This window comes from Oryx dammah, unplaced genomic scaffold, assembly GCF_014754425.2.
Source record: "Oryx dammah isolate SB20612 unplaced genomic scaffold, SCBI_Odam_1.1 HiC_scaffold_18, whole genome shotgun sequence".
In the NCBI taxonomy this organism is placed as follows: Eukaryota; Metazoa; Chordata; class Mammalia; order Artiodactyla; family Bovidae; genus Oryx; species Oryx dammah.
This window is the reverse complement of record NW_024070202.1, coordinates 108,650,610-108,663,543: the sequence shown is the minus strand read 5'-3', so window position 1 is coordinate 108,663,543 and position 12,934 is coordinate 108,650,610.

Below are 12,934 nucleotides of genomic sequence, written 5' to 3'. Positions count from 1 at the left end.
ATATTTTTAATGCAAAACACTCAATCCAGTATTCAAGACATAGCGTCCCTTCATTCCAAAAGAAACAATTTTTTTTTTCTGGTTTCTTTTCCTGTACCAGATACTACCAATCAAATTTTAGGAAGAATTGTTCAAGGTTTTGTTTTCCAATACTATCTATTAATAGGAAATCATAATATTATGAAATACTTTCAGGACAGTTTCAGATGAGCACATTTTTCAAAAAGTAGATTGCCTATCCTGGGTTTTAATTAAAGTCTGAGTGTAATGTTTTTGGTGGTAGGGGTGGAATTGGAGGGAGGGTATAAATACATCACAGAGGTGTCAGAGTGTAATAATTTCTTACCGGTTAAAAGAAAATTCTTAGATGCCGATAAACATAAAAATACGACTTTTCTTCTTATGGAAATAGCCCAAACCTAATGGTTGAACAGAGATTGAAATTGGATATTGTTGATCATGCAGTGTGAAAACATTTTTAAAATATATGATATGGGCTAGAGAAGGAAAGTAAAGAGCAGATAATGGTGCTGATAATGTTTCATAATTGTAACACTAGATATACTTTCATTAAATGACCAAATGAACCACTACTGGCATAGTCTGAAGTTTTTGTTAAATAATAAACATGAAATATGGGTGGAATAACTTAAATGTTGCGAAGAGCTAATAAGAGTAACAGTCATGCCCTGTTAAAGCGATGAAGCCTTTATTTTGTTCAATGCTAGAGTTTGCAATGATCAAATTACCACAATGAAGTAGCTATAAAAGTAAAAACTTTGTCTATGCTTCAAGAATAGATTGGATCTTAGCTTTTAATTTTACTATGTAGTTTTGTAAATATATATATATATATATATATAAAGGTTTTCATAGTTTCAGTTGTGAACCTTAGGAATGTAATTAAAAATGAAATGAAAATCATTATTACTTAAATACAAATTAGAGAATCTTGGTCTGGAAAAACTCTATCACTAAGATAAAAGCGCACTGAAACGTTTGGTGGGGAAGAATCAGTTCACTTTCAATTAAGTATTTGCAATATTTAGTCTTTTATATGGTAATTTCTTCCCAGTGTTGTTGATTTTATTTTGCTTTTGTAGTCTAGAATGAAGGAAACAAGGATCTTCCGTTTTTAATAAGGAAGTTAAAACACCTTGGGGAATTCTTGGGCTATTTTGAAGATTACCATGAAACTAGGAAGCATCCTCTAAACCAGTGAAATGATACCCCTGTTTTCTCTTGTATATTTTCCACTACTGTAATTTATATCTTTTAGACTTCTTGGTGTACCTTGTTATATTTTTGTCTATTGAATCTCTGTAATGTATTTATTCCTTTATTGATAATTATTTAGTCATGTTAAAACTGATAGTTTCCAGTTAGGGAATTGTAGAAATATAGCATTTAATCAACAGAGTGGAAACAGAATTCTAGCCTTAGGACTGATGTTGTCTTCTTCTATGACTTATGGGAGACTTCCTATCTCTCAAATTGACTATAAAATAGTGGGAATGGAATTCATACTTGTTGAAATATTGATGACTACATTGAAGGGTGTATAATAAAAAAAGCTTTATTTCTCTCATTTTTAGGTGAACACTCTGTGAGAACTCTTGTACTCACCCATATTATTATGAAAATGCCTTTTTGGTGATTTTCTCATTGTGTCAGTCTCATGCCCCAGTGGATTTTATTCACTTGATGTGGGGTATACATTTATCACATGTGAATATGAATCTGTTAATTTACTTTAAATTTCTACCTGTTCACTTTGAGAGGATTCAGTCTTTGAAATTTAGAAATGTTCTTCGAAAGTTTGCAGCAAACTTCTTTCAGCTGTAGTTTGTGTGCTGCAAAAAAACATTGTGTACTGAAGGTATTTTTATTCAATTGTGTACAATGTTCTTAGAAATGACATCCTACACTTGAAATATTTTAAAAATTAAAGTTGAAGAACATTAAAAAGGATGTTTATTAGGATGTTTATTTACTTTTTATGGAATTATATTAGTAAAATCCCATTTACCTATCCTCTATGAAGGTATTGCCCAGTAATTGATATGTTATCCTTCTTAAACTCTAAACAATAACAACAACAACAAAAAAAAAAACGGTGTTCTATGTACCACAAAATACCAGATGTCTGAATTGAACACAATTTTTTTATTTTTAATGATTTAGGTAAATACAAATACTAGGGTATATATCCAACTACTAGACACCAGACAATACATTTATGTTTTTAAAGGGGAGGGAGGTGGGAGGGGGGTTCAGAATTGGGAACAAGTGTACACTCGTGGCGGATTCATGTTGATGTGTGGCAAAACCAATACAGTATTGTAAAGTAAAATAAAGTAAAAAAATAATAATAAAATAAAGGATACAAATGTGATGAGAAGTCCTTTAAAGAAGTTACACTTCAGTCATTTACTTTTCTTGTAAATTGTAAGTTCAACTCAAGTTTATTTAATTTTTGTTAAATATTTTACAATTGTCAAGCGAAAACAAAACATTGAATGATTGATTTTTAATGTCACTGAATTTAAAAGGATGGCAAAGAATATTTTATACTAACAGTTGACATTCAAATTAGATATTCTTTACACTAAACAAGTGTTTAACTCTGTGAACATCAGTCAGTCACAAGTTACCATACAACTTAGCTTTAATGACTTCATTTTTCTGACCTTTGAACAAATTTCTTCAATTCTCCAATATATTAAGGCTACTCTGTGGTATTTTGGGATCTATCTCTTCTAGGCAATGAGTATTTTCATGCTCAAAGTACTTTGTCTTTCTTTCTTTTTCTTTTTTTAAATTAACACCTACTTCTCTTTGTCTCCAAATTTCTGATGTTTCATGAACTTTTTTTCTGTGTGCATCTCCTTTAGTGAATGGGTTAGAAAAGATGTCCAATTAAAATAAATAAATTTATATTTATTTAATGAACAGTACGAAAAGGTAAAATGATAAGATACTGAAAGAGGAACTCCCCAGATCAGTAGGTGCCCAATATGCTACTGGAGATCATTGGAGAAATAACTCCAGAAAGAATGAAGGGATGGAGCCAAAGCAAAAACAATACCCAGCGGTGGATGTGACTGGTGATAGAAGCAAGGTCCGGTGCTGTAAAGAGCAATATTACATAGGAACCTGGAATGTCAGGTCCATGAATCAAGGCAAATTGGAAGTGGTCAAACAGGAGATGACAAGAGTGAACGTCAACATTCTAGGAATCAGCGAACTAAAATGGACTGGAATGGGTGAATTTAACTCAGATGACCATTATATCTACATCTGCGGGCAGAAATCCCTTAGAAGAAATGGAGTAGCCATCATGGTCAACAAAAGAGTCTGAGATGTAGTACTTGGATGCAATCTCAAAAACGACAGAATGATCTCTGTTCATTTCCAAGGCAAACCATTCAATATTACAGTAATCCAAGTCTATGCCCCAACCTGTAACACTAAAGAAGCTGAAGTTGAATGGTTCTATAAAGACCTACAAGACCTTTTAGAATGAACACCCCCAAAAAGATGTCCTTTTCATTATAAGGGACTGGAATGCAAAAGTAGGAAGTCAAGAAACACCTGGGGTAACAGACAAATTTAGCCTTGGAATACAGAATGAAGCAGGGCAAAGACTAACAGAGTTTTGCCAAGAAAATGCTCTGGTCATAGCAAACACCCTCTTCCAACAACACAAGAGAAGACTCTACACATGGACATCACCAGATGGTCAACATCGAAATCAGATTGATTATATTCTTTGCAACCAAAGATGGAGAAGCTCTATACAGTCAACAAAAACAAGACCAGGAGATGACTGTAGCTCAGATCATGAACTCTTTATTGACAAATTCAGACTTAAATTGAAGAAAGTAGGGAAAACCACTAGACCATTCAGGTATGACCTAAATCAAATCCCTTATGATTATACAGTGGAAGTGAGAAATAGATTTAAGGGGCTAGATCTGATTGATAGATTACCTGATGAACTATGGATGGGGGTTCATGACATTGTACAGGAGACAGGGATCAAGACCATCCCCATGGAAAAGAAATGCAAAAAAGCAAAATGGCTGTCTGGGGAGGCCTTAGCTGTGAAAAGAAGAGAAGTGAAAAGCAAAGGAGAAAAGGAAAGATATAAGCATCTGAATGCAGAGTTCCAAAGAATAGCAAGAAGAGATAAGAAAGCCTTCTTCAGCGATCAGTGCAAAGAAATAGAGGCAAACAACAGAATGGGAAAGACTAGAGATCTCTTCAAGAAAATTAGATATATGAAGGGAACATTTCATACAAAGATGGGCTTGATAAAGGACAGAAATGGTATAGATTTTAGCTTTAAACTATTTGGTAATACTTGACATTAAAAAATAACTGTCCAAAGGACCTTATTCTTCATTAACTCACAAAATTATATTTACCCAAACCTTCCATCATTCAAACTGTAGATTTTTTCCAACCTTTTTTATTATCGACCTTCTTCTCAGAAAATCCATTTTATTTATTTCCTGATCTTATTTTAATCTCAGCAGTGGTTAACACAGGCCTTAAAATTTTTGAAATCCATTTTGCATGTTCACTAGTCTTTGGTCAAGTAGAGGCCTCTTAGAAGATATTTTACTCTACAGATCAAAGCTTTAATAAGCTATTTGAAAGATTGAATTGAAATATAACAAGCATTTTAGATATTTTACACTTCAAAAAAATTTTCCAAATAGAACTTTTCCAAAATTAGCTTAAACTGGAAGCATTTTTACATATGTGAAAGGAAACCAATAATGAAAAAAGTAATTTTTAATATATTTACAAAAGAATAACAGAAGTTCAAATTATTTATGTACTTTACAGATATTGCATAAGTATATGAGTTTTGGTAGAAGTTTATTAAAACAGTAAACATGTATGCAATGTGTTTTAAAAATCATGTAGAAAATTGAATTAGTCAGATACAGATTGGAAAATTGATGCAATATACTTTAGTTTTCAACTAACAGTGGTATTTCTAGAAAATGCAATAAGGCTTTACTCATTTAATGTTAATAGGTACTACAATGGTTGTAAAGTGAATTTTGAAGAAAATTTGAGACTTTTGAGGATAACATGAAAATTTAGCCATTTAAGATTCTTTTCAAATGAGCTGCATATTCTCTTTACTTAGTAAAGATGCTAAACATGTTTTTTTGATGATTAAAGCTATTTTTATGTGATAAAATCTTCCAGCTAAAATACTGAAACATGTAGAACACTACAATTAAATAAGCCTAAGTCCTGTTCTTAATTATTTGACCTCTTTGAATGGTTTTTCCATCTGTTTTTCTCTTCATCATTATGTCAGTCATAACTTCTGAGTGTTGTCAGTATGCCTGATTCTGTTAGGATCCTTTTCTGTTTTCTAAGTCATCAGTTCATTTGTGAGGTGGCTTTAAAACAAATAAAAAGCAAGCAAGCTGACCAAATTTCCTTTTTAAGGATTAAATGCAAATTATGTTTGCCAGAGCGGAAGAATGAAGAAAGGGATAGTTAGGGATTTTGAAATAGACCTATACCCACTGCTATATTTAAAATGGATAACCAACAAGGTCCTACTATATAGCACAGGAAGCTCTGCTTAATGTTTTGTGGCAGGCTGGATGGGAGGGAGTTTGGGGCATAATGGATACATGTATATGTATGGCTGAGTTGCTTTGCTGTTCGCTTGAAACTATCTTAACTTTGGTCAGCTGTACTCTAATATAAAATAAAAAGTAGAAAAAAATGCAAAATAAGTGTAGAAAGTCTCTTCCTGATTGATGGCTTAAGCCTTCTTCCCCGTGAAATTGGCATGAACTGTAGCTAAGTTCATTATTGTTCATAACTGTCTCAGGGTCAATTTCACTTTCTTTCATTTTCTTTCATATCACTTGTGGTTAAACTTGTTGAACAAATGACCTTTGAAGATGAATTAGAATAAATATTCAGAGCCTGAAAATAAGGGTGATAACACATGTATTCTATTATAATATTTAGGGAAAGATATATTATAAACAGAGTAATATTGGTTTTCAGATGGAATGTAATTGAAAGGATTTTTTGGTAAAGTACTTACACAAGACTCATCCTGATTTCATTCTTGCTCCATAACTCTGGGCTTCTTTATACATATCCCCTGGAACTGTCTTTCTCAATTCTTTGGGTATATCTTGGATTCACCTGAAAATGTCTTTGCCCTTCCACAGAAACTCTGATTTCACTAATCCTAATGAATCCCAGGCACTGGTATTTTCGAAAGCACCGCTCCCCCCCCAACCCCCACCTCAGTTGATACCAATAAGTAGCCATACATGCGAAACAGTACTAGAGTTAGCCATGAGTTTAGATTTGAATAGAAACCCATTCTACATGATTTAAGCAAGAAAAGAAAATACCGAAGGATGTTAACTCATAGGGCAGCAAGAAGAGCCAAGAATCAGGTCTCAGAGCAGAAGAGGCAATAACATTGATCCAAATCACCACCTGCCTCCTCCAGGGCTGAGGGACTGTGATTACCACAGAAACTCTTGCTGCTCATGACTTGTTTTGACAAATGTCTGCCTTTTTGAATAGCTCACGACTGAACCACTTTTAAGTAATTCTCATTATACATTTTGTTGGCTGATCTTGAGTACATGCTTATGGCCTCAGTGCATACAATGCTGAAAAAGTTTATTCTCAGGTAGAACACTAAGAAAATTTAGAAAGGCTACAGTGGCTTGCTTATACTGAAGGAGAGAAATTTGGTCAAAAAAAACCCCTACTTGATTGAAGTTTTGAGGTTTTGTTAGGGGTATGGGAGATCAGGGGTGGGGGAAAATGGGTGAATATTATTAGATGGCTTGCTATGTTTTGTACTGGATTTATTTTACTATCTTTAGTGAGAAAAAAAATTATATAATTTAAGTCATTTGGGGGAATGATATAGTTATGTTAATAATCTGAAAATTATCATTCCATAATACTCTCAGAAATCCTTTATTACAACTGAAACTATAAAAAATAGAATAAATTATACTTTCAGAAGGAAAACTGAGTAAAGTAGTTCTTATAAAACTAACTAAAATTGTAAATTAAATATTTTTATTGAACTATAGTTGATTTCCAATGTTGCATTCTTTTTCTTTTTAAACCCAACGTTAAGCAGGTGCAAATGTAGGGAAAAGAGCCCAGAAATGGAGCTAAATCAGGAACTTGAAATTAAGAGCATTCAGAGGCCTTCTCTTAATGGGCAGTTCTGTCTAAACTTAAAGGAATTCACTAACTACTTTGAAGACTTATAGTAAAGGGGGAAAAATAAACCCCATATTTCACAGAAAATAGGGAATCTGACAAAATGTCTCTGTACAAAGTGTTACCCCAAAGGTTACACCTGCAGTATAAGAGTGAAAAAGAAATAATACTTTCACCAAAAGAGGGGGAAAGGAAGAGACTTGTTTTCTGAACTCTTGAACTAGATGAAGAGAGGAAAAACCTTTCATCTGAGAATTTATAAACACCAGAGATGCCTTACATGTTTTGCAGTATATTTTCAGGCTGTGTGGCCCATGAAGACCTCAAAAAGAAAAATTAATACAATGAAGCCCAGAATTGAAACCACCCACAGGTGATAGGAAAACATAAATCTTTTCCATAGAAACTCAAAGTCATCAGGGCCTTGGAAAATTTCACAATGAAAGAAGGCATAGGAATTCAGAAAATAACAGAAAAGATACTGGCAAACATCTAGACCAATGTAAGCAAGCATCTTCCATATCTGCAAATTAATTGTTTCATTTTCTGGAAGGCACAGACCTTCCCTAGAGCCTAATTCAATATTATTGACCATGTCTTAGGTCCCATAATCAGACTGTCAGATAGAATTAGGTTAGCTCCACTGTATTTTTTCTTTTTCTCTACAAGGAGAGATTTAGTTTAATTTAGAAAATCAGTGATGAGAAAGGGGTTTTAAATTATTTTTTATTCCCATAGTTTCTTAAAGTTGCATGAAGCCCCCCCAAAAATAATTAATTTTGAAAAATTCACTATGACTGCATTGGCCTTTGCACATTTTCAGAAATTTTTACCAATTATCTTGAATTTCCTCAAGATTTTTAAAGCATCTTTTAGTAAATTTCCAAACTCAACTTCATTTGAGTCCATCATTTTCTCCACATCATTAGATTTGGAGAATATTTGTATTATTCTTGCCATCCAATATTCCATGCATCTTAAGTCTGCTAATCTCAAAAACTCATTGGCTTAATACCTGGGAGTCAGTCAGTGTCAGCTGTTTCTTCTTCAAAGATTGTCTACCATCTACGACAAGAACTCCTAACCCTTAGGGTAAACAGTGCAGATCTCTTCTTTAACACTAATATGTAAGAAATATCTTCTTATTTTCTAAAACATATAATTTAATCCCATCCCCATTTCCCTCACTGGGTAATTCTCCCTGAGCAGGAGGAAATTTAAGGTCAGTCATGAAAGTGGAGGATCTCTGCTTTCCAAATATTCCTACAAATTTAAGCATATATCTTTGGTTTCATGCCAATTATTATTTCCCTTAAAGCATTTAATGCTCTTTCTAAACCCTCAAGGTCTGTTGTCGTTCAGTTGGTAAATGTATCTTACTCTTTGTGACCCATGGACTGCAGCATGCCGGTCTCCTCTAACCTCCACTGTCTCTCAGAGTTTGCTCAAATGCACATCTGTTGAGTCAGTGATGCTATCCAACCATCTCTTCCTCTGCCACCCCCTTCTCCATTTGCCTTCAATCTTTCCTAGCATCAAGGTTTTTCCCAATATGTTAGCTCTTAGCATCAGGTGGCCAAAGTATTGAAGCTTCAGCATCAGTCCTTCCAATGAATATTCAGGGTTGATTTCCTTTAGGATTGGTTTAATCTCCTTGCAATTCAAGGGTCTCTCAAGAGTCTTCTCCAAGCATCAGTTCTTTTGTGTTCAGCCTTCTTTATAGTCCAACTCTCACATCCACACATGACTATGGGAAAAACCATAGCTTTGATTATGGAGACCTTTGCTAGCAAAGTGATGTCTCTGCATTTTAACACACTGTCTAGGTTTGCCATAGCTTTCCTTTCAAGGAGCTAGTGTTTTTTTAATTTCACAAGGTCTATTCTAAGCCAAATTATGCTAGTCAGAGGACGAGCTGCGTCCTTGCTTAACAAAATCACTGGATATTTTTAGCTTCTTTTCCGGTCAGCAACACGATCTGAAACCTTGCCACTTGAAATGTGCATATTTCCATCTCTTTTAAAATTCAGTAATTTATAGATAAAAGGGACCCTTCCCTGGTGGCTATGTTGGTAAAGTATTTGCCTGCAATGCAGGGAACCCAGGCTCGATCCCTGGGTTTTGAAGAGCCCCTGAATAAGGGAATGGCAACCCAATCCAGTATTATTGCCTGGATAGTTCTGTGGACAGAGGAGCCTGGTTTGCTCTAGTCTGTGGGGTCACAGAGAGTCAGACACGACTGAGTGACTTACACTTTCACTTCACTTTCAAGAGATCCTAACCTCAGCAGGTATTAGCTACAGGGCTAACATAATAAAATTCCATGAACTGTTGTTGTTCAGTATTCAGTAATGTCTGACTCTTTGCGACTCAATGGAATGCAGCACTCCAGGCTTCCCTGTCCTTCATCTCGTGGAGCTTACTCAAACTCATACCCATTGAGTCAGTGATGCCATACAACCAGCTCATCCTCTGTCATGCCCTTCTCCTCCTGCCTTCAATCTTTCCCAGCATCAGGGTCTTTTCAAATGAGTAAGTTCTTCACATCAGAGTGTCAAAGTATTGGATCTTCAGCATCAGCATCAGTCCTTCCAATGAATATTCAGGACTGATTTCCTTTAGGATGGACTGGTTTGGTTTCCTTTCAGTCCAAGGGTCGCTGAAGAGTCTTCTCCAACACCACAGCTCAAAAGCATCAATTCTTTGGTGTTTAGCTTTCTTTATGGCCCAGCTCTCACATCTATGTATGACTACTGGAAACACCAAACTTTTGACTCTTCGAACATTTGTCAGAAATGTAAAGTCTCTGCTTTTTATAAGCTGTCTAGGTTTGTCATAGCTTTTCTTCCAAGGAACAAGCATCTTTTGATTTTGTGGCTGCAGTCACCATGTGCAGTGATTTTGGAGCCCAAGAAAATAAAGGGTGTCACTATTTCCATTGTTTCCCTATCTGATTGCCATGAAGTGATGGGACTGGATGCCATGACCTTCGTTTTCTGAGTGCTGAGCTTTAAGCCAGTATTTTTCACTCTCTTCTTTCACCCTCATCAAGAGGTTCTTTAGTTCCTGTTTGCTTTCTGCCATAGGGTGGTATCATCTGCATATCTGAGGTTATTGATATTTCTCTCAGCAATCTTGATTCCAGCTTGTGCTTCATCCAGCCTGGAATTTTGCATGATGTACTCTGCATATAAGTTAAATAAGCAGAGTGACAATAAACAACCTTGATGTACTTCTTTCCTGATTTGGAACCAGTCCACTGTTACTTGTCTGGTTCTAACTATTGCTTCTTGACCTGCAATACAGGTTTCGCAGGAGGCAGGAAAGGTGGTCTGGTATTCCCACCTGTTTAAGAATTTTCTACAGTTAGTTGTGATCCACAGAGTCAAAGGCTTTGGCATAGTCAGTGAAGCAGAAATAGATGTTTTACTGGAATTCTCTTGGTTTTTTGATGACCCAGCGGATGTTGGCAATTTGATCTCTGGTTCCTCTGCCTTTTCTAAATCCAGCTTGAACATCTGGAAGTTCACGGTTCATGTACTGTTGAAGTCTGTCTTGGAGAATTTTGAGCATTTTTTGCTAGCATGAGAAATGAGCACATTTGTGCAATAGCCTGAACATTCTTTGGCATTGCGTTTCTTTGGGATTGAAATGAAAGCTGATCTTTTCCAGTCCTGTGGCCACTACTGCGTTTTCCAAATTTGCTGGCATATTGAGTGCAGCACTTTCACAGCATCATCTTTTAGGATTTGAAATAGCTCAATTGGAATTCCATCACCTCCACTAGCTTTGCTCATAGTGATGCCCACTTGACTTCACATTCCAGGATGTCTGGCTCTAGGCGAGTGATCACACCATCATGGTTATCTGGGTCATGAAGATCTTTTTTTGTACAGTTCTGTGTATTCTTGCCACCTCTTTTTAATTTCTGCTTCTGTTAAGTCCCTACCATTTCTGTCCTTTATTGTGTCCATCTTTGCATTAAATGTTCCCTTAGTATCTCTAATTTTCTTGAAGAGATCTCTAGTCTTTCCCATTCTATTGTTTTCCTCTATTTCTTGCATTGATCACTTAGGAAGGCTTCTCATCTTTCCACCATGCTATTCTTTGGAACTCTGCATTCAAATGGGTATATCTTTCCTTTTTTCCCTTACCTTTTGCTTCTCTTCTTTTCTCAGCTACTCGTAAGGCCTCCTCAGACAAGAATTTTGCCTTTTTGCATTTGTTTCTTTGGGGGATAGTTTTGTTCACTGCCTCCTGTACAATGTATGAAACTCCGTCCATTGTTCTTCAGGCACTCTGTCTATCAGAATTAATTTGGGACTTACATAGTAAAGTTCCATGACCTAGGTAGTAAACAAACAAACAAAAATTATTCTTGAGAATATTCTTTCATATTTCAAAAATGTGAAATGAAAGTGTTGGTAGGGCCATTCTCTCTTCCATGCCTCTCGGAAGAATCCCTTTTTTCCTCTTCTAGCTTTGGTTGGTTCCATCTCTCCATCTTCCATATGTATGTCTGTATCTCTGTGCCCAAATTTCCCTCTTCTCATAAAGAAAACAGTCATATTGGATTCAGACCTACTCTAATTCAGTATAACTTCCTCTTAACTTGATATCATCTGAAAAGGCCGTATTTCCAAATTAGGTCATATTCTGTAAGTTCTGGGTGGACATGAATTTTGGAAGGTCATGATTCAACCCAGTACACAGGGATTCTGAATATTTGACAGGTGTGGGTTTTTCTAGTCTCTGTCTGCTCAAGATGGAAAATTTCCCCCTTGTCAGTTAATATGATTTGTCTGAAAAGGCTATGTGTTAAAAAAAGTTCTGTTAAGTTTCCTCTAGGAGCAGGAAATATTACCTTTTGAGATAATCAACTTAAAACTGTGCACAACAACTATTTGTTGTACATAAAAACATTCCAAAGCACACAGTTGATACAAGGATAACATGAATGTTAGGGCTACTGATCCTCCGCATGTAGAAAAATCCACGTATAATTTCATCATGGGCCCTTGTATTCCTGGTCTTTTCATATCCAAGGTTCCAGTTTTTGGGTCTGCTACATATCATGGAGCAGTGTAGTGCATGTTTAGTGAGATAAATTCACATAAATGGACCTGGGAAGTTCAAAACCATGCTGCTCAAACGTCAACTGTATAGACAACAGCACAAGAGCATTTTGAGTAAATAATATTCCAGAAACTCACATTCCATACCTGTCCTTTTCTAAAATTTTTTAGTCTGAGATTGTGTCATCCAAAGGGGATTTGTTAAGGTGTAAAACAAAGTGACTGACACAAGAATTATTTTCCAGAAGGACACCTTTAATTAAAGCAGCATTATTTGTCTCTGTCTTAGTTAAATTTTTTGTTTCTAGAATGGCCTTAGAAGCACAAAGTTTGTTGTGCTTTATATATATTTTTGAGTAGGACAGTAGAGAAACAATGACAGTTTTCATCTGGAGACCTTCCCACTTCACTCACCAACTATTGTGAAAAAATTACTTACTCCTGAGAGAGTGCTAGGAAAGGAAATCAAGGGAACTTCCATAAGAAATATTGGAGATGGCAGCACACTATTTCATCCACCTGAGATATTCATGGGATAGCTCCATCTTAGAATTCAGAAATGAGCTGGTTGTCATAGGAATGCATATTAATATGTTTATTTGAATTGA